This window comes from Chiloscyllium plagiosum, unplaced genomic scaffold, assembly GCF_037043375.1.
Source record: "Chiloscyllium plagiosum isolate Xiang-an unplaced genomic scaffold, Cpla_swu_hap1 HiC_scaffold_14, whole genome shotgun sequence".
Classification (NCBI taxonomy): Eukaryota; Metazoa; Chordata; class Chondrichthyes; order Orectolobiformes; family Hemiscylliidae; genus Chiloscyllium; species Chiloscyllium plagiosum.
The window spans coordinates 67836499-67856499 of record NW_028270152.1 but is presented as its reverse complement, the minus strand read 5'-3'; positions in this window follow the sequence as shown (position 1 = coordinate 67856499).

Sequence of the window (20001 nt, the reverse complement as noted above, 5' to 3'; positions counted from 1 at the left end):
AGCTTTTCTGAATGCTCACAATCCCATCATTCATTTTGAAGAGAAAGACTAATAGCAGTCAGTACCCAAAGTCTAAAAGTGATGTTCTCTTGTGGTTTGAAAAGGAATCTTTAGTGACCCAGGTCCAATTAGTCCCACTACCGTTATCTTTCCCCATAGCTCAATAATTACTTCTCCTCAAGTACTTCCTAAAACAGCCTTTCAAAACTGACTTATTTAATCTGCCTCCATCACCCATTTAGTCAAGCATAATTTACCTTATGAATCTGCACTGGCCTGCACTTATTAACTCACAGTATTCTGAACTTAATGGTGTTAATTTTACCAGGCTCTTTCGTTAGGAGGACTGGGTGGGAGGCAAAAACTGGAAGTGGACACAGTTGCCTGAACATCTTGAAATTGCCACTGGATTTTACGAAAAGCAGGAACCATAGTGTGCTCACTTCAGATACTAGGACAACAATTGCTGAAAAGCCAATTCACCGTAATTTGAAAGAATAGATGCTTGCATTTTACAGAAAGCTGTGGACCACTGGCCTTCAAAGCTGTGCCTGGTTAAATAAGGCAGCAAGGAAGTGGGGGTTAAGTGCTGTTCCCAGAGGAAATCTGGGAAGGCAAGCATGTGGAGGCAGGAAGTGTGGTACACAGAGGGAACTGCCAAACATCAGGAATGTTATTGACTCAACATAAACATACCAAACACAGTGACAATGATTTGTAGTCGAAATCTTCATACATGTGATGCCTTCTGATCAGTACTGCTCCAATTAATGTATCACATTCCCACGAATTTACAATTTGGTCACTGGTTCCCATGTGTTAGAACTAACGATAATTTTTAAAATTCATCCACTGGATGTGTGCATCACTGGCTAGGCCAGCATTTATTAGGCATCCCTAATTGCCCAGAGGATAGTTAAGAGTCAACCATGTTGCTGTGGGTCTGGAGTCACTAGTAGGCTGGACCAGGTAAGGATGGCAGTTTCCTTCCCTAAAAGGCATTGGTGAACCAGAAGGGTTTATGGGCACCATTAGAGTCCTATTGCCAGACCTTTTTTTAATTGAATTCAAATTCCACCATCTGCTGTGTCAGGATTCAAAGCTGGGTCCCCAGAACATGGCCAGGCTCTCTGGATTAATAGTCTAGTGACAATACTATTAGGTGTCATGGTACATGACTCTCCAGCCTACACATGCACTTGGCTTCTGGAAAACTTACACATAACAATTGGCAAGACCATAATATTATAAGGTTTAGGGATAGAAATAGGCCATTCAGCCCATCAAGTTTGCTCCGCCATTCAATGAGTTCATGGCAGATGTGATAAACCTCAACTCACCTTCTTACATTTTTCACCATTACCTCTGATTCCCTGACAGATTTCAAATCTATTTCAGTCTTGAAAGTCCTTAATGTTCCAGCCTTCTCAGCCCACTGTATTAGAGAATTCCACAGATTTACTACCAGTGCATCCATTCACTTTTCTACCATGAAGACTGGTGGAAAATATTTATTAAATTATTCTTCCATTTGCTGCCCCCACTTATTATTTTCAAAGACTCATTTTCTAAGGAGCTCATGTTGACTTTGATCTCTCTTCCCTTTTCATATATTCAAAGAAGCTTTTACTCTCCATTTTTATATTACTTGTGAGTTTAACCACAAATTTTATTTTCAGTTTTTGTATTGGTCATGTTTTGTGGTTTTTAAAACTTTCCCAATCCTCTGTCTTTCTGCTAATCTTTGTTACATTTCCGAAGATCAAGTTATTTCCTGTGACCCATTTGCCCTTTCAGAAATATTGCAACTAAATTTTACCTTTAATTGATCAAGAGTGACCTGAGAGGAGGAGGAGGAGGAGAGAACATCAGAGTCTGTAACATCCTTCCTCTGCACCCTCCACCAGCTCAGACGAATGATGGACAAGTCCGTCCAGGCCATGATTACTTGCATTGGGTGACAGGTTGGCCTCATGGAAAGTCAAATCCAACAGACCACTCCATGGATGTCAAATCTGTGTCGCAGCAAGAAATAAAATAAAAACAGTCAATACTTACAGCTGAGAGTGAATGTTGCCACCATAGTGAGTGGACACAATGAGGTATGGTTACTATAAAGGAAATCAAAGACCATAGAAGCAATTTCAACCAAGGTCACAAACTGGGAACATTGTGAAGCCAAAATTGAAATGATAAAGGAATAATTTAGAAGAATTAGCAAGCAGCGTCTAACAGTAATAGAGAGCGAAGAGATGACTGAAGGCGCTTTTAGTCGGTCCACAATTGAAGTTGAAAAGTGTGGTGTTGGACCAGTGAGTGACTTTGGTGGAGGCGGAAGTAGCTGAGGCGGCAGCAACCATGGAGGTGGAAGTGACGTGCCGGGTAGGCTTTGCGGTGGTTTCAGAGGGAGTAGATCCTGCAGCGGTCACCGAGCCAGTTGTCTTGCCTGTGATCACCAAGGTGGTATAGTGGGCGGTGGCTGCGGTCGGTGGGGCAGCAGGGGCGGAAATGATGTCATTGTTTGCTGCGATGGTGGTGGCTGGAGCTGCTGCATGGCTAATGGCGTCTGTACAGTTCTGGAGGCCATGAATGCATCTGGAATGATCGAGGAATCCCAAGTTTGGAGGTAAGTACATGAAAGTTTGGTGTACTCATGTTTCTTAATGTCTTTGGTGGAGAAAATGTGTTTGTTGAGTGTATCATTTCTTCTGAGGCTGAAGACCAGCAATGGTCCTTTGCAGGTCTAGGAGACTGTGGCCCTAAGCTGGGGCAGAGCTGATTGCAGAGAAAGTAGGTGGTGGCGCATGGCTGCAAGTGTGGAGCAGAGGATCCGGTGGGAGAACCATTTCTGGAGGCTTTGGATTTGCTGTACATAATGGTTGTCCTGGTCAGGCCCAAATTGTTATAGTCTGAATGTAGTCCAGAGTCCATGCAGGATCAGTCAGTCCTGTAGGCAGGTGCTGAGGAAGGAGATGTGGCTGTGACAGTAAGTCTGCTTCAGGACGTGGCTGAAGATCTTCAGGTCAGAGGATGCGACTGGGGAGGGGGGGGTGCAGTGAGAGAGGGACTCACTGAGATCCTTGTAGAGGGAGGAGGAGAACGTCTTCAAGTGGGGGGGGGCATCCTTGGAAGAGGCTTCACAGTAAGATTATAATCAACTAGGAGAAAGTGAGGACTGCAGATGCTGGAGCACCACTCTTTTCAATTCTGATCTCCAGCATCTGCAGTCCTCACTTTCGCCTGGTCCAAAATTGAAGCCAAGGCTAAGACAGGAAGTGTTTATCAAGCCGCAGAAACCAAGATTAATTTGGGAAAAGCGAATGGTGAAAAGCAAGTGGGAATCTTGATTAAAATTCAGTAATAGGTATTCCTAAAAGAGGCAGCAAGCCAGAAAATGTGCACAAGTAGGACACAGTTACAGAGCAGCACAGAGTCAAATAGCTACTCACATAAACGTATTAGTGAGGTAGAGTGACCTGCAATGAAAATGACAGCCACATATTCCTAACGGAAATTGTTGATTTGGCAAGACATTGTTGATGTCAAGAAACATCTCGTTAATTTCAAGCATGTGGATGTGATTATATAAATATTATCAGCTCATATACCATGGGTGAAGAAACAGAAGTTGCAGCCCACAACGATGAAACTATATGGCTCAGGAAATATATAAACTTCAAGATTAAGGGTATGCTACAAGCAACTTGCAACACAAAAGGTTTGTGTGTAGGAAATGTATTTGGACTTGTTATAGACCAGACCAAACCCCCTCAAACTATTCAGAAGATAGTCCGGACGGTAACCTTTTCTTATTTTAAAGATGAATGTAAGGTGTTGTGTTCCAGATGCAATTTAATTGGGCAAAACGCACTTTATTCATACACTATAGTTAAAATACCAATAAAAGAAAGAAGGAATTGGAATATGTCAACTCTATTGGTAAACTTACCAGAACAATAGATACAGTAACTATTACTAATCAACTGTACTAATACAGTAACATCCCATAAACATACCCTTGGCAAAAGGCAAATTCAGAAAACAGTTTGCCTTACATGCAACTCCCATAGCAGGCAGAGAACACCAAGGTTGTGACTGTAACTGAGAGGGATGAAGTAGCTTCCACTTCTTCAAGATGCCAATAGCAACTGCTGACAGCGAAACCTAAAATCCCTGGTTCAGTGGGAGCTTGACCATACCTATTCAGGCAGCTTTTATTGTTCCAATTTTTAACGACAGCACCCAAGGCTTCCAAGTTGTTTATCTTCTCATAGACTACTCTGCACCTGTCCCCCAATCTTTCTGTAAAAGAAACTAGGACACAATGCACCTCTTAAAGCCACAGACTTCACAAACAAAAATTCTCACTCTTGATCTCAATGTTATTCAAATGGTGGTAGGGATTCAATTAGTTACAATTGACGGAGAACAGGTCAAAAGACAGCAAGTTATGGAAAACCTGTTCAAACAGCAGCCTCTTATAGAACCACAGGCTCATTATTACAATCAACCATTGTTGAACAACTGGTTAAGGGACAACCATAGACTCGTGTTTCCTAAACTTTCCTAGACTAAGAGGAGATAGATTCTTTTGAGATTACTTTTTTTGTCCTAAGAGAATTGTTAAATTATGTCAACAAGATGGAAATATAAGACTGCACATGGTTGTTGGAAATGTTTACCAATCCTTTCAACACTGAAAAGAGTTGAATGACAAAGATCAGCGCAGTTTGTAAGAAGACACAGATGATGAGAAAGATAAGGAGCAGTATGAACCACTTGAGTTTATTAATGAGGCTTTAACTAAGGAAGTTAAGACAGAAATTCAGCCCGACAAACAAATTGTTACAGTAGGTCCATATTTGATGTCAGGCAATGAGATGACACAAGATTAAGAGGAGCATTTCAATTATTCATTTTTTGGGAATGGATCATCAGTAACACACATTATACTCAATAAGCAGCGATCCTCAAGGAGCATGACTGAGGAAGTGAGCATGCTGAATTCATTGGTAAAACACCAACAGGGACAAATCAATCAACCAAGCATCCAACCTTTACAGAAAATTCAGCACAGATTGGTCAGTCAATTGAGAATGAAGATTATCCTGCACAAATTGAAGATGGGCTTTAAAAAACTCCACATTAAGCTAAGATGACCAACACCCACCAATTCAGGACACAGTCAAGAAGAAAGCTACTTGGCTCAGAAATCTAGGAGATGGCAAGGACGAAAATATTTGTTTCATCAGAGCAGTTCCATGAAGAAACTCTATGTGATGAAAAGTTCCCTGGAGAATGTTCTGGGACACTTAGCTGTTTCAACATGGAAGAGTTCCTCTGCAAAAGAAATTCATAGAGTCTGCAATATGGTGACACTGTGGCTTAGTGGTTAGCACTGCTGCCTCACAGTGCAAGGGACCTGGGTTCAATACCAGCCTTGGATGGCTGTCTGTGTGGAGTTTGCACGTTCCCCCAGTGTCTGTGTGTGGGTGCTCTGGTTTCCTCCCACAGTCCAACAATGTGCAGGTTAGGTGAATTGGCCATGCTAAAGTTTTCAGTGTAGGTTAGGTGTTTTAGTCAGTGGTTAAATGTAGGGGAATGGGTCTGGGTGGCTTTACTGTTTGGAGGGTTGGTGTGGACTTGTTGGCCCGAAGGGCCTGTTCCAACATTGCAGGGATTCTATGATAACATTAGATGATGGACTAATTGCCTGGCTCAGGAGGAACTATTTCCTCCATGGAGGACACCCAACGGATTAAAGCTCCTTCAGTGGAGAACGACTTTATAGGGTGCTGAATATAATCAAGGCTAACAGTCCTCAGGCCAAAGACTGTGCAAGTCCAAAGAAAATGTGCTCTGGAAGAATGGAGATGTATCCAAACCATCTGAATTTGTGAAATCAGTGACTTGAGCATGGGGGGAGATGGGATAATGGTAAATGTAATTTAGGAGAAAGAAGTAAAGTGGAGATATTGTCTCCACCCAAGGACGTGTACATGGTGAAGGTTGAAGAGTTCTGGACCTCGAGAAAGACAGACTCAGATCCCCTCGTAGTTTTAGCTAATAATGTAATATGTTCCTGATTGCTTTCGTGTAATAAACTGCATTGTGTGTGAAACCAGAGCCTCATCTTGTTAAACTAGTGGTTTTGCTCAACCACTTTAGATCAGTTGGGCCCTGTCGACCCAGTCAGAAAAGGGATGGTTACTGAAAACTATCCAGCCAAATCTTGACAGTGGTTGGCATTCAGGCTCATAAGACAAGAGAGTCACTTCCACCCATCCTTGGGGAAAAGGATCACCCACTTTGCCCCTGCAGCTGCGATAGCACCCTACAGGAAGTTGGCACTGAACCATTGGATGAATTAGTCGCTTAAACCTTCTGGTCAGCCCCTTAGTTGACTTCGGGCAGGAGTCAGGAAGGAGTTGGCAGGAGGAAGAATTCAGAGAGGGAGCAGCTAGGGGAGGGACATCTCTGTGCAGTCAGCAGGGACCACTGCCCTGGCAATCCTTTAGTGTGGCCCCAGCTAAGTGACCAGATGATGCCAAATTTACCACAACGTCAGATCTCACACCCTGAATGGATGGCCCTGAGACATCCAAATGTGAACAACCAAACAGAAACAGCACTCACTGCTGCTGCCAATGCTGACACCTGAACCCCTGCTACACACTCCTGACCACTGTCACTTAAAAAAACTACCATTAGGCTAGCATGCCTATAATTCCCAGGTTTGTGCCTCTCCCAAGCTTTGAACAGAGGTAGAATATTTGCAACCTTGTAGTCTATGGGAAATTCAATTCAATTCACTCCCAATCTAGGGAAAATTCTGTTGATAACGGTCAGCAGCTCCACAATTTTCACTTTGACCTCCCTCAACCACCTCAGATGCATCCCAGCTGGATGTGTAATTGTTTTACTTGGAGTGCTGTCAACTTTTTAAGCACCATCTTGTTATCATTTTTATTCCATTTGGTTTCTCTGCTATCGTCCCACTTACAATAATATTCACAACATTCTCTTCTCCAGTGAAAAGAAATCCAAAATTTTGTTTAACAATGCTCTCTATCGTTGCCTCTAATCTTCCCTGTCCTTGTTTTACTAAAGAACTTTAGGATTCCCTCTTATGCACAAATCGATTATTATATACTACATGAACCATTATGTTTTTCTTCTCCAATCTTATATTCCATACAAACCTCTGCTGAATTATGAACTTGATATTTATCATAAGTTTTCCTTTTAATTAAGTTTCACCATGGCAGGATTTAAATCTGCGTCTCCTTATCATTTGTCTAGGCTTAGGGTTACTAGCCTAGGGTCATTACCTATGCACCAGCACCTTCCTTCCTTCCTCAAGTTTGACAATCCTGAGCTTAAGTTCGAGCAACTGGTAACCTGCAAACATATCAAGGGCACATGAAAAATCCCAGGAGGCACTGGAATACAGTCAATGGTTTCAGCAATCCCATTGGTTAATTTAAACTTTTATCTATCGATGGTAAATGAATGTAGCATTTCATTAACTTCTATTTATCGCACATCCCAAGAGTATGTAAACATTCTGTTTCCATCATGTGCCAGCAGACATTGTATTACAGGGCCAATTATTTTTATTTCATTTTTTTCTGTGTTAAGACAACAGACTGTTGAGCTGCCAAAATGTTTTCACAGGCAATAACTCGTTCGGCAGTGATTGCATTGGTGGCCTGGCGGTAGATAAACTCAATGCACTGGATGCTGTCAAGATGGTAAGCAGTACTTTGGGGATACAAATTATCCAAACGTCATATTGAACATGTCTTTTGCATGTCATATGTTCAACAGAATTGGCAGAGAATTCCCAAGGCTGCGGTTGTCAAAAATATATCATCTCATTCCAGTCACGTTTGCCTTTGGAAACAAAATCAATCCCTAGTGACTCACTTTAAGGGCAGTCTTTCTAGTGTGCTGTCTTTATTGATTTTTAATTTATTCGATATTTCAATATCTAGTACTACCTCCTTTTATTATGACACTGCCTGCATCTTTTCTGGTACTTATTAGTTAACTCAGTTGCATTTTTTGCTTCTATGTATAGGATTCATTTCTTATTTGGCCCCACTCCTGCTCATTCTGTTCATATCCCATTCTTTCAAGATCTCGCTAACTGTTCAGATAGGGCCTCAGAAAGATGGCATCTCAGATAGTGCTACGCACTGCCAGTACTGCACTGGAATGTCAATGATTGAGTGGGAGCTTTGGGGGTAATTTTGCTCAGAAGGCGATACATAACTCCAAAGTATACACAGTACTTTTGGAAACACGGCTTATCATATTTAAATTTAATGTCACTTTTAGATGCAAGATATTCTAAGCAATTGGCATAGAATTTCTAAAGGTCACCTTTGTCAAAAAATATGTCTTTTCAACCAATTGCGTTTGTATTCAGAATCACCACTATCTGCAGTGACTCAGCGTGAAGTTAGGAAACTAGAAATAGTGGGATCCAATGCAACATCTAAAATGCTTGTTTGGAAAGAGAAAAGGTTCATTTGCATTTTGAAAAGTGAGTCAAAAGAAACAGCAGGAATGAATAAATATGTACTCAAAAACAGGAGAGTGGCTTCTTAAGACTGACACAGTCCTCATGTTCGATTGTTATCACATCATAACTCGCTCTTAAGAAATTTGTGAGGGTGAAGATGTTCTCATAACGTGGGTAAATGGGATCCATGCTGCAGACAGTTAAACCTCACAGAATGAAAGGGTGGGATAACTTTTAATGTTCTGGCTATCTTACGTCAGGTTTGAACCACGGTGCAAATAGACAATGATCTGATTTCCAGTTAAAGAGAAACAGGTTTTATCTTGCAAAATCCTATTGTGTATGCCTGTTCCCTCCACAGCTTGAACAACACCAACCACAACCTCAGAACCCCCATCACATGCCAGGTGTCAACCTACCTCTCTCCACTGGGTCTAGAAAGAAAAGAGAGAAGCAAGTTGTGATTGTTGAGAGAGCTTCCTATTGCAGTGCATGAGGAAAGGAGAGAAGGTGATGATTGAAGCCACAACATCTTTGAATTGTGGAGAGGACCAGTCTTACCCTTCCTTGTCAATACCCTCCAATCCCAAATACCCAGTTTGTCCATTCCACTGTGAGGTTGGAACTGGACTCAGTTGAGTTTTCCTTTCCAATCAGGCACTAGTAAACACTATGGATGTTAAATTTTGTGGTCACTTCAGTTGCTTGGCGCAAGACCACAGATGATCAACTGCAGTACCCATCAGACAATGTCATTGTTAGTTCCTGCTTCTGGTAATATAGTCATAGAGTCATAGAGATGTACAGCATGGAACCAGACCCTTCGGTCCAACGTGTCCATGCCAACCAGATATCCCAACCCAATCTAGTCCCACCTGCCAGCACCCAGCCCATATCCCTCTAAACCCTTCCTATTCATATACCCATCCAAATGCCTCTTAAATGTTGCAATTGTACCAGCCTGCACCACATCCTCTGGCAGCTCATTCCATATACGTACCACCCTCTGAGTGAAAAGGTTGCCCCTTAGGTCTCTTTTATATCTTTCCCTTCTCACCCTAAACCTATGCCCTCTAGTTCTGGACTCCCCGACCCCAGAGAAAAGACTTTGTCTATTTATCCTATCCGTGCCCCTCATAATTTTGTAAACCTCTATAAGGTCACCCCTCAGCCTCTGACTCTCCAGGGAAAACAGCCCCAGCCTGTTCAGCCTCTCCATGTAGCTCAAATCCTCCAACCCTGGCAACATCCTTGCAAATCTTTTCTAAACCCTTTCAAGTTTCACAACATCTTTCTGACAGGATGGAGACCAGAATTGCACACAATATTCCAACAGTGGCCTAACCAATGTCCTGTACAGCTGCAACATGACCTCCCAACTCCTGTACTCAATACTCTGACCAATAAAGGAAAGCATACCAAACACCTTCTTCACTATCCTATCTATATGCGACTCCACTTTCAAGGAGCTATGAACCTGCACTCCAAGGTCTTTGTTCAGCAACACTCCCTAGGACCTTACCAATAAGTGTATAAGTCCTGCTAAGATTTGCTTTCCCAAAATGCAGCACCTCACATTTATCCGAATTAAACTCCATCTGCCACTTCTCAGCTCATTGGCCCATCTGGTCAAAGTCCTGTTGTAATCTGAGGTAACCCTCTTCACTATCCACTACACCTCCAATTTTGGTGTCATCTGCAAACTTACTAACTGTACCTCTTATGCTCGCATCCAAATCATTTATGTAAATGACAAAAACTAGAGGACCCAGCACAGATCCTTGTGGCACTCCACTGGTCACAGGCCTCCAGTCTGAAAAACAACCCTCCACCACCACCCTCTGTCTTCTATCTTTGAGCCAGTTCTGTATCCAAATGACTAGTTCTCTCTGTATTCCATGAGATCTAACCTTGCTAATCAGTCTCCCAGGGGGAACCTTGTTGAACGCCTTACTGAAGTCCATATAGATCACATCTACTGCTCTGCCCTCATCAATCTTCTGTGTTACTTCTTCAAAAAACTCAATCAAGTTTGTGAGACATGATTTCCCACGCACAAAGCCATGTTGACTATCCTAATCAGTCCTTGCCTTTCCAAATACATGTACATCCTGTCCCTCAAGATTCCCTCCAACAACTTGCCCACCACTGAGGTCAGGTTCACCAGTCTATAGTTCCTTGGCATGTCTTTACCGCCCTTCTTAAACTGTGGCACCACGTTTGCCAACCTCCAGTCTTCTGGCACTTCACCTGTGACTATCGATGATACAAATATCTCAGCAAGAGGCCCAGCAATCACTTCTCTGGCTTCCCACAGAGTTCTCGGGTACACCTGATCAGGTCCTGGGGATTTATCCACCTTTACCCATTTCAAGACATTTAGCACTTCCTCCTCTGTAATCTGGACATTTTGCAAGATGTCACCATCTATTTCCCTATAGTCTATATCTTCCATATCCTTTTTCACAGTAAATACTGATGCAAAATATTCATTTAGTATCGTCCCCATTTTCTGTGGCTCCACACAAAGGCCTTCTTGCTGATCTTTGAGGGGCCCTATTCTCTCCCCTAGTTACCCTTTTGTCCTTAATATATTTATAAAAACCCTTTGGATTCTCCTTAATTCTATTTGCCAACGCTATCTCATGTCCCCGTTTTGCCCTCCTGATTTCCCTCTTAAGTATACTCCTACTTCCTTTATACTCTTCACTCGATCTATCCTGTCTATACCTGACATATGCTTCCTTCTTTTTCTTAACCAAACCCTCAATTTCTTTTGTCATCCAGCACTCCCTATACCTACCAGTCTTCCCTTTCACCCTAACAGGAATATACTTTCTCTAGGTTCTTGTTATCTCATTTCTGAAGGCTTCCCATTTTCCAGCCGTCCCTTTACCTGCGAACATCTGCCTCTAATCAGCTTTCGAAAATTCTTGCCTAATACCGTCAAAATTGGCCTTTCTCCAATTTAGAACTTCAACTTTTATATCTGGTCTATCCTTTACCATCACTATTTTAAACTGAATAGAATTATGGTCCCTAGCCCCAAAGTGCTCCCCCACTGACACCTCAGTCATCTGCCCTGCCTTATTTCCCAAGTGTTGGTCAAGTTTTGCACCTTCTCTAGTAGTTACATCCACATACTTAATCAGAAAATTGTCTTGTACACACTTAAGAAATTCCTCTCCATCTAAACCTTTAACACTATGGCAGTCTCAGTCGATGTTTGGAAAGTTAAAATCCCCTATCATAACTACCCTATTATTCTTACAGCTAGCTGAGATCTCCTCACAAGTTTGTTTCTCAATTTCCCTCTGACTATTGGGGGGTCTATAATACAATCCCAATGAGGTGATCATCCCTTTCTTATTTCTCAGTTCCACCCAAATAACTTCCCTGGATGTATTTCTGGGAATATCCTCCCTCAGCACAGCTGTAATGCTATCCCTTATCAAAAATGCCACTCCCCCTCCTCTCTTGCCTCCCTTTCTATCCTTCCTGTAGCATTTGTATCCTGGAACATTAAGCTACCAATCCTGCCCATCCCTGAGCCATGTTTCTGTAATTGCTATGATATCCCAGTCCCATGTTCCTAACCATGCCCTGAGTTCATCTGCCTTCCCTGTTAGGCCTTTTGCATTGAAATAAATGCAGTTTAATTTATTAGTCCTACCTTGTCCCTGCCTGCCCTGACTGTTTGACTCACTTCTGTTCTCAGCTGTACCAGTCTCAGATCAATCTCTTTCCTCACCAGCTCCCTGGGTCCCCCCACCTTACTAGTTTAAATCCTCCCGAGCAGTTCTAGCAAATCTCCCTGCCAGTATATTCCTCCCCTTCCAATTTAGGTGCAAACCGTCCTTCTTGTACAGGGCACTTCTACCTCAAAAGAGATTCCAATGATCCAAAAATGTGAATCCTTCTCCCATGCACCAGCTCCTCAGCCATGCATTCATCTGCTCTATCCTCCTATTCCTGCCCTTACTAGCTTGTAGCACTGGGAGTAATCCAGATATTACTACCCTTGAGGACTTCATTTTTAAATTTCTGCCTAACTCTCTAATCTCCCTTCAGAATCTCAACCTTTTCCCTTCCTATGTCATTGGTTCCAATGTGGACAATGACCTCCTGCTGACTCCTCTCCCCCGTGAGAACATGCTGCACCCTCTCTGAGACATCCTTGATCCTGGCACCAGGGAAACAACACACCTTTCTGCTTTTACTCTGCTGGCCACTGAACCATCTGTCTGTACCTCGGACTACAGAATCCCCTAACACAATTGATCTCTTGGAAGCCAACATACCCCTCGTTGCATTAGAACCAGTCTCAACACCAGAAACTTGGCTGTTCGTGCTACGTTCCCCTGAGAATCCATCACCCCCTACATTTTCCAAAACAGCATACCTGTTTGAAATGGGTATATCCACAAAAGACTCCTGCACTAGCTGCCTACCTCTCCTATCCTTCCTGGAGTTAACCCATCTATGTGATTGTATCTGAGACATCCCCCCACTTCCTATAACTGCCATCCATCACATACTGTTGCTGTTGATCAGCTGATTCAGTTTAAGCACTACCACACATTGCATCCAATAAAAGATTGACAGATGCTGCACAGATGAAGAGAGCTGGAGCATTTCCTGAGCTGGTCATCAAGTGGGAAATGAAGTCTCAAGTGCAGTTTTGACCATAAAGAGTTGCTCTGGCTCTTTACTGAGGCACAGATTGCCTTCATACATGTAACACTTGATGCATATGAGCTCCTAGATTTATTTGATTGCCCAGAGGGAAAGGACTTTTCTAGAGGATCTTTTTGTTTTTAAATCAGCCCTGCTTTTTCTCATCTATTCTGTGAGATTACTTGAAAGTGAGGGAAGGGTAAAGGTAGGTTGCGAAGTGAGGAGCAAACCATTTGGATGTTATGGTGTTGGGATAGGTTTCAGGATCTTTCCAAGCCCATCAATTCAGTACATTCATACTTGTTCTGTCACAGTTTCAAAATGACTCGTAGCAGCTTGTCTTATCAATTCAACTGGTGCTGGGTCCACACACACTGTGTAAATTGAGCAAAACGTATTCATTGCTAAGTAACTGTCTGTGGCCAAAAAGCTAACCTTTTTATTCTCTCGACAGCTAAAGTTGCTTGGAGCATTCTCTGGCTTGTATTTCAATAATGCAGGTACAGAGGGGAACACAGAAATTACAGTTGTACTGTCAGCAGTCTCAAGCTGATGTTAGGCAAAGACAAATGCCGACAGCATTACTCAGGTGCTTCAGACAGCAGCAGTCCAATATAAATGAGTTGGCTCCTTGTAGCAAGGAAGGAACACTGGCCTATGTTTTAGTGGATTCCCACAGATTGCCATTTGGACCCCTGGCTTTCAGCTCCTGTCTGAATGGTTTATCTGCAGTCTTACGAGTGATGTCAAAAGCTCAACTATAACCTACCTGTGCACAGTGCTATGTTATTTTTTTCAAATACCGCTACCAATGAAAATTTCTAATGAAAATGTAATAGTGCTATTTAACACATAACACAGGAAAATGATCAACTTGACCTGAAATAACTCAGCTATAATGCATTATGATTATCTTTCCACCATTCACACAATGTCATATTTGAACTGTACACTCAGCTTCACCACCCAGTCTCTTTCAAACCCCTCTGTTGTCTCTGAGGGTGGGGAGGTGATAGTCTAGTGGTATTTTCGCTGGACTGTTAACCCAGAGATCCCAGTAATTTTCTAGGGACCCAGGTTTGAATCCTGCCATGTCAGATGTTGGAATTTGAATTCAACAAACATCTAGACTTAAGAGCCTAATGATGACCATGAATCCATTGTCAATTGTCAGAAACACCCATCTGGTTCGCTAATGCCCTTTATGGAAGGAAACTACCTTCCTTACCCAATATGGCCTACATGTGACCCACAGCAATGTGGTTGACTCTTAGCTGTCCACTGGGTATTTAGAGATGAGCAATAAATGCTGCCCTAGCCATTGATGCCATGAATGAATAAAAAAAACCAAAAGACCGAAAGAACTGTGGATGCTGGAAATCAGAAACGAAAACAGAAATCGCTGGAAAAACTCAACAGGTCTGGCAACATCAAGGGAGAGAAAGCAGAGTTAATGTTTCAGGCCAGTGACCCTTCTTCAGAACTCGTTTACCTTTGCTTTTTCTCCAGAACAGCTTACTTTTTCCAGCAATTTCTGTTTTTGTTTAAAATGAAAGGATTCATCACTCTGCTTATCCAACAAATGATCATGAATTTCCTCCGGTTAAACATTGGAAAGATTGAAGCCATTGCCTTTGGTCCCAACCACAAATTCCATTTCCCATTCATTATCTCCGCCCTCTACATGACAGATGTCTGAGGTTAAGTAAGATTGTTTGTAGCCTCAATGTACTAACCAATCCCAAGGCAAGTTTCTAATTCTATAACCAACTCCACCACCAAAACCCTCTACTTTCATCTTTGTGCCACTGTTTGCTTCCACACCCATCTTCTGCCAAAAAAAGCCTTTTCCCATTTGATTTGATTTTTCCAATATTCCCCTAGCTTGCCTCCCACGGGCCAGTCTCCATAAAACCAAGCTCATCCATCTGCTGACCAGGTCCTAACTCTCACCAAGTTCTGTTAGCACAAAACCTTGGTCCTTGCAGATGCGTATGGGCTCCCAGTCAAACAAAACCTCATGTTGGAAATTTTAATCCTTGATTTGAAATTTCAGTATGACCTTTGGCTTTGAAACATCTTCCAGCTCCTTTAACCACCAGGGTTCGTTATTGCTTAATTTCTGGCTTTTTGTGCCTTTCCTGATTCTAAATGCATTAACACTGGCGATTAGGCCATTGGCTGCATTAGGGGCTTCATTTCTGAAATTCCCTCTTCAATCCCCCACCACATCACCCTCCCCCTGTATAATGCTGCCCTGCAGACCAAACGTTTAATTGCCTGTCCTATTTTTCTTTTTATTTGGCTTGGAGTCAATTCCTTTTCTTGATTATGCTCCTGTGAGGGACATTCCCACTGTCTGACAGAGACTCGATAAGTGACAGTTGTTATTGTTATGTGATTCAGTAGCGCAAGAGTTGTTGCAGATATCTCTGCGGCCTCAATATTGAGTAAACTTCCTTTGAATGAGAATGATCTGAAAGATTTTGTTTTCAAATGGGCAGAGACAGATTTTGGAGCCCCTTTAAATGAGCACTTATTGGGACCCATCGTCATTGATCTGTCAGTGGATTCTTATTGGGACCCATCGTCATTGATCTGTCAGTGGATTCTTATTGGGACCCATCGTCATTGATCTGTCAGTGGATTCTTATTGGGACCCATCGTCATTGATCTGTCAGTGGAAAGGGGTGAAGGCTGGGCTGATATTGTAGCCTGCTGTTGCTAAACACTTGTGATCTTTGAATGAGCTAGTCTTTGATCTCAAAGTCTCAGAACTTCACATGAAGATATGACTGACAGTGAGAGAGAAGAGAGGTAGACCCTGTTCCTCGCAATGTAGTGATTAAAAGAAAGGAAAGTACTGTCTGATTTTTTATTCTCTCTGGTCTGTCAGTGGTCTGGTACAGAAATGTGTAATGGTATCCTTAATCATGCAGAGATCTAAGCTCTCTCTTGTTCATATTCTCTCAATTTTATACTTATAGACTGTACTGAAATCTATGTCCACCTCTATCCCAATGCTGGATTACAGCATTTCACATCAACTCATGCAATGTCCATCCTCACTTTCATCATCAAAGTCATTCTTTTCTTTTCCAGGTTTACCTTTTTTATTTGATTACAGGATGGGAGCACTGCTGACTGGGTTGACATTTATTACACATCCCTAGTTGCCCAGGGAGCAGTCAAGAGTCAACCAATTGCCACAGATCTGGAGTTATGTGCAGACCAGACCTTGTAAAGGTGGCAGATTTCCTTCCCTGAAAGACAGTAGTAAAATAGATTCAACAATTGACAGTTTTACATGGACACTTATTAATCCCAGACCTTTTCCAAAATTCAAATTGTAAGCATCTGCTATATTGGGGATTTGAACTCATGTCACTAGATGTTCAGCCTGAGGGTTTGAATTAAAGTCAGTGATATCATCGCTATGCTACTGTGCCTCCCCAAATGCAAGGGCATCTTAATTACTGGCCAGAACCTTATTGCCAGACAATCCTGTGCCAGCTGGAGAAAAGCAGATGAGTGAAGGGAGTGAGTCAAGACCCCATGATCTTGACCAAGGTGGGTTCAGGTAATGTTAACTCACGAGCCAGCTCCAGCTCTGTCAAAACAGACAGCAATGGCCATTGGCCAATGGGAGGAAGCAGCAAGTCATAGGCTGACTGGCAGCAAGAAAGCAGGCCCCATCATTCAAGTAAGTCACAGTTGTGGGGTGTTGAGGAGATTCTGGCTGTTGGAAAGTCTGTTGTTGAACATTTCGCTCTGAGGAGATCAGATGCATTGCATTGTTTTAGAGAGGTTGCTGGAGGCTAAGGTCTTTTCGAGGTAACTGCATATTTCACATTAAACTAATGATGTACACGTGGACTTAACATGAGGTCCAGACTCTTGCCTCTCTCTTCAGAGTCTCTTTATCATAGCGTGATGTAATGCATAATCACCGACACAGCTTTTCTACATAGATAAGTACAGAGGAACCTCGATTATCCAGCATTCGATTATCCAAATTTCAGATTATCCGGACAAGATCGCAAGGTCCTGATAACTGTGTTATTCGGCATTCAGTTATCTGAACATTCGATTATCCGAACAAAATATTCCCCGCCCATGTCATTCGGATAATTAAAGTTCCTCTGTATAAATGTTTTACTCTTCAGAAAATTAAGGGAGAGGCGTCTGTGAGAGTGAATGGTTAAACAATGCTCCACATATCCATTTTATTCTGCCTTCTCCAGCAAGCAATTAGGAAGGCAAATGCTATACTGGTCTTTATTGCAAGAAAATTTAAGTTTGGAGGGCCTTAGAGAGATCACACCTGGACTACTTTGCATGCAGTTTTGGTCTCCCTACCTAAGAAAGGATATTATTGCCATGGAGAGAGTGCAGTGAAGGCCCACTAGGCTGATGCCAGGAATGACAGAACCATCCTAGAAGGAGAGAATGGTTTGGCTGGGCCTGAGTTTAGAAAGATGAGCGCAAATCTGATTCAAACATGTAAAATTCTAACAGGGATGGACAGACTAGATGCATGGAGGATGTTTATTCTCACCGGGGAATCTAGAACCTGGCATCACAGTTTCAAGACAGGGGTAGGCCATTTAGGACTGAGATGAGGAAATATTTCTTCACTCAAAGTGAACCTGTGGAATTCTCTACCACAAAAGGAAGGCAAATGAAATGATGGCATTTATTTTGAGAGGACTTGAATATAGGAGCAGCGATGTACTTCTGAGGCTCTGGTCAGACCACATTTGGAGTATTGTGCGCAGTTTTGGACCCCTTATCTCAGGAAGAATGTACTGGCCCTGGAGCATGTTCAGAGGAGGATCACGAGAATGGTCCCAGGAATGAAAAGCTTGATGTATAAGGAACATTTGAGGACTCTTGGTCCATACTCAATGGAGTTTAGAAGGATGAGGGGGATCTAATTGAAAAAACAGAATACTGACTGTCCTGGACAGAGTTGATGTTGAGAAGATGTTTCCATTGGTAGGAGAGACTAGGACCAGAAGGCATAGCCTTAAAGTTAAGGGAAGACCTGTTAGACCAGAGACAGGGGGAAACATCTTCAGCCAGAGAGTGGGGAACCTATGGAATTCATTACCACAGAAGGCTGTGGAGGCCATGTCATTGAGTATATTTAAGACTGAGAAAGATTGGTTCTTGAGTATCAAGGGGATCAAGGGTTATGGGGAGAAAGTGGGAGAATGAGGTTGAGAAACATTTCAGCCATGATTGAATGGTGGAGCAGACTCAATGGGTTGAATGGTCTAATTTCTGCTCCTATGTCTTATGGTCTTATGGTCTAAAAGGCTGTGGAGGCCAAGTCGCTGGATATATTTCAAGAAAGAGAAAGATACATTTTTAGATTTTAAAAGCATCAAGGGGTATGGGAAGAAAGCAGAGATAGGGCATTGACTTAGAAGGTCTACCTTGATCATACTGAATGGCAGAGCAGACTCAAAGGGCCGAATGGCCTACTCCTGCTCTTAGTTTCTATATTTCATATGTTTACAATGCTAACAATGGCACCTGTCTTTGTATGATCGGCAAATTAGGAAGTATGATTTTCTACCCCATCATCCAAGTCATTAATAAATATGGTGAATAGTTGAAGTCTCAAACAGATCCTTGCAGGACACCAATAGTCACATCCTGTCACTTCCAGTTCCTGCCCAGCTCTTTGTCCCCTGACGCGTAGCCAGTTACTTAATAGGTCAGTAAATTTCCTTAGTTCTATTTGTGTCAATTTTAGGTAACTATCTCTTATGAGCATCTTTATCAAACACCTTCAAGAGGGGCAAATAAAATCACATCCATAAATATTCCCCAATTCATCATAAAACAATTAATTCATTCATAAACTACATCCACAAATAATTAACTTAGAACCGAGATGTGCAACATAATAGGTATGCTTTAATCAAGTGAAACCTTTCAAGATGTTTAGACATCTTCCCCCTAATTATAGACTATATAGATCCTCCTGCTCCTCGGATGCTGCCTGGCCTGCTGTGTTTTTCCAGCATCACACTTTTCAACTCTGGTCTCCAGCATCTGCAGTCCTCACTTTCTCCTATATCAATAGTACAGTATTATAAAAAACAAATTCATGAAAATAGATGTCAGGCTAACTGGCCTAAAATTCATTAATTTCTCTCTTTCATTTCTTAAATAGCAGAGTGACATATATAATTTTCTAATTTAATAGAAATAGTTCCGAATTGACAGAACTTTGGAAGGTTTTGTTTACGGCACCTACAATGGTCTCACACATTTGCTTTAAAACCTAAAATGGAAACCATAAGGCACTGGGATGTGTCACTCTTTAATGTCATTATTTTCTCCATCACTATTTTTTTCTAAATTAATCTCGTTGAGTCCCAAAACCTTAACCAATATTTGTTTCCTTGGAATGTTCTGTATCACCTCTTCCTAAGCTGTAATTCTTGATCCAAAGTCATTATTGCAGATCTCTGCCTTTTCCTTATTTTCATGCCACAGACCTGGCCACTTCTGTGATGCTGCTGAATGCAGGAGCTGTCTTCTTCTGACTGGCAGCCATTACTCACAGGGTGGGAATTCTGCCCCTCGTGTCTTCAGGGGAAATCCTGCTGCTGCTGTTACCAACATCTAATTGGCATGCGGTTGGCATGGGCCTTGCCTGGAAAAGGCATGGTTGGTTTCTCATCATCAAACCAGATAGCTGATGGGGTCACCTCAATGTCACAACAAGGTTACAGCCATAGTATGAATATAGATGTACTGTGCATATACTGAGAGAA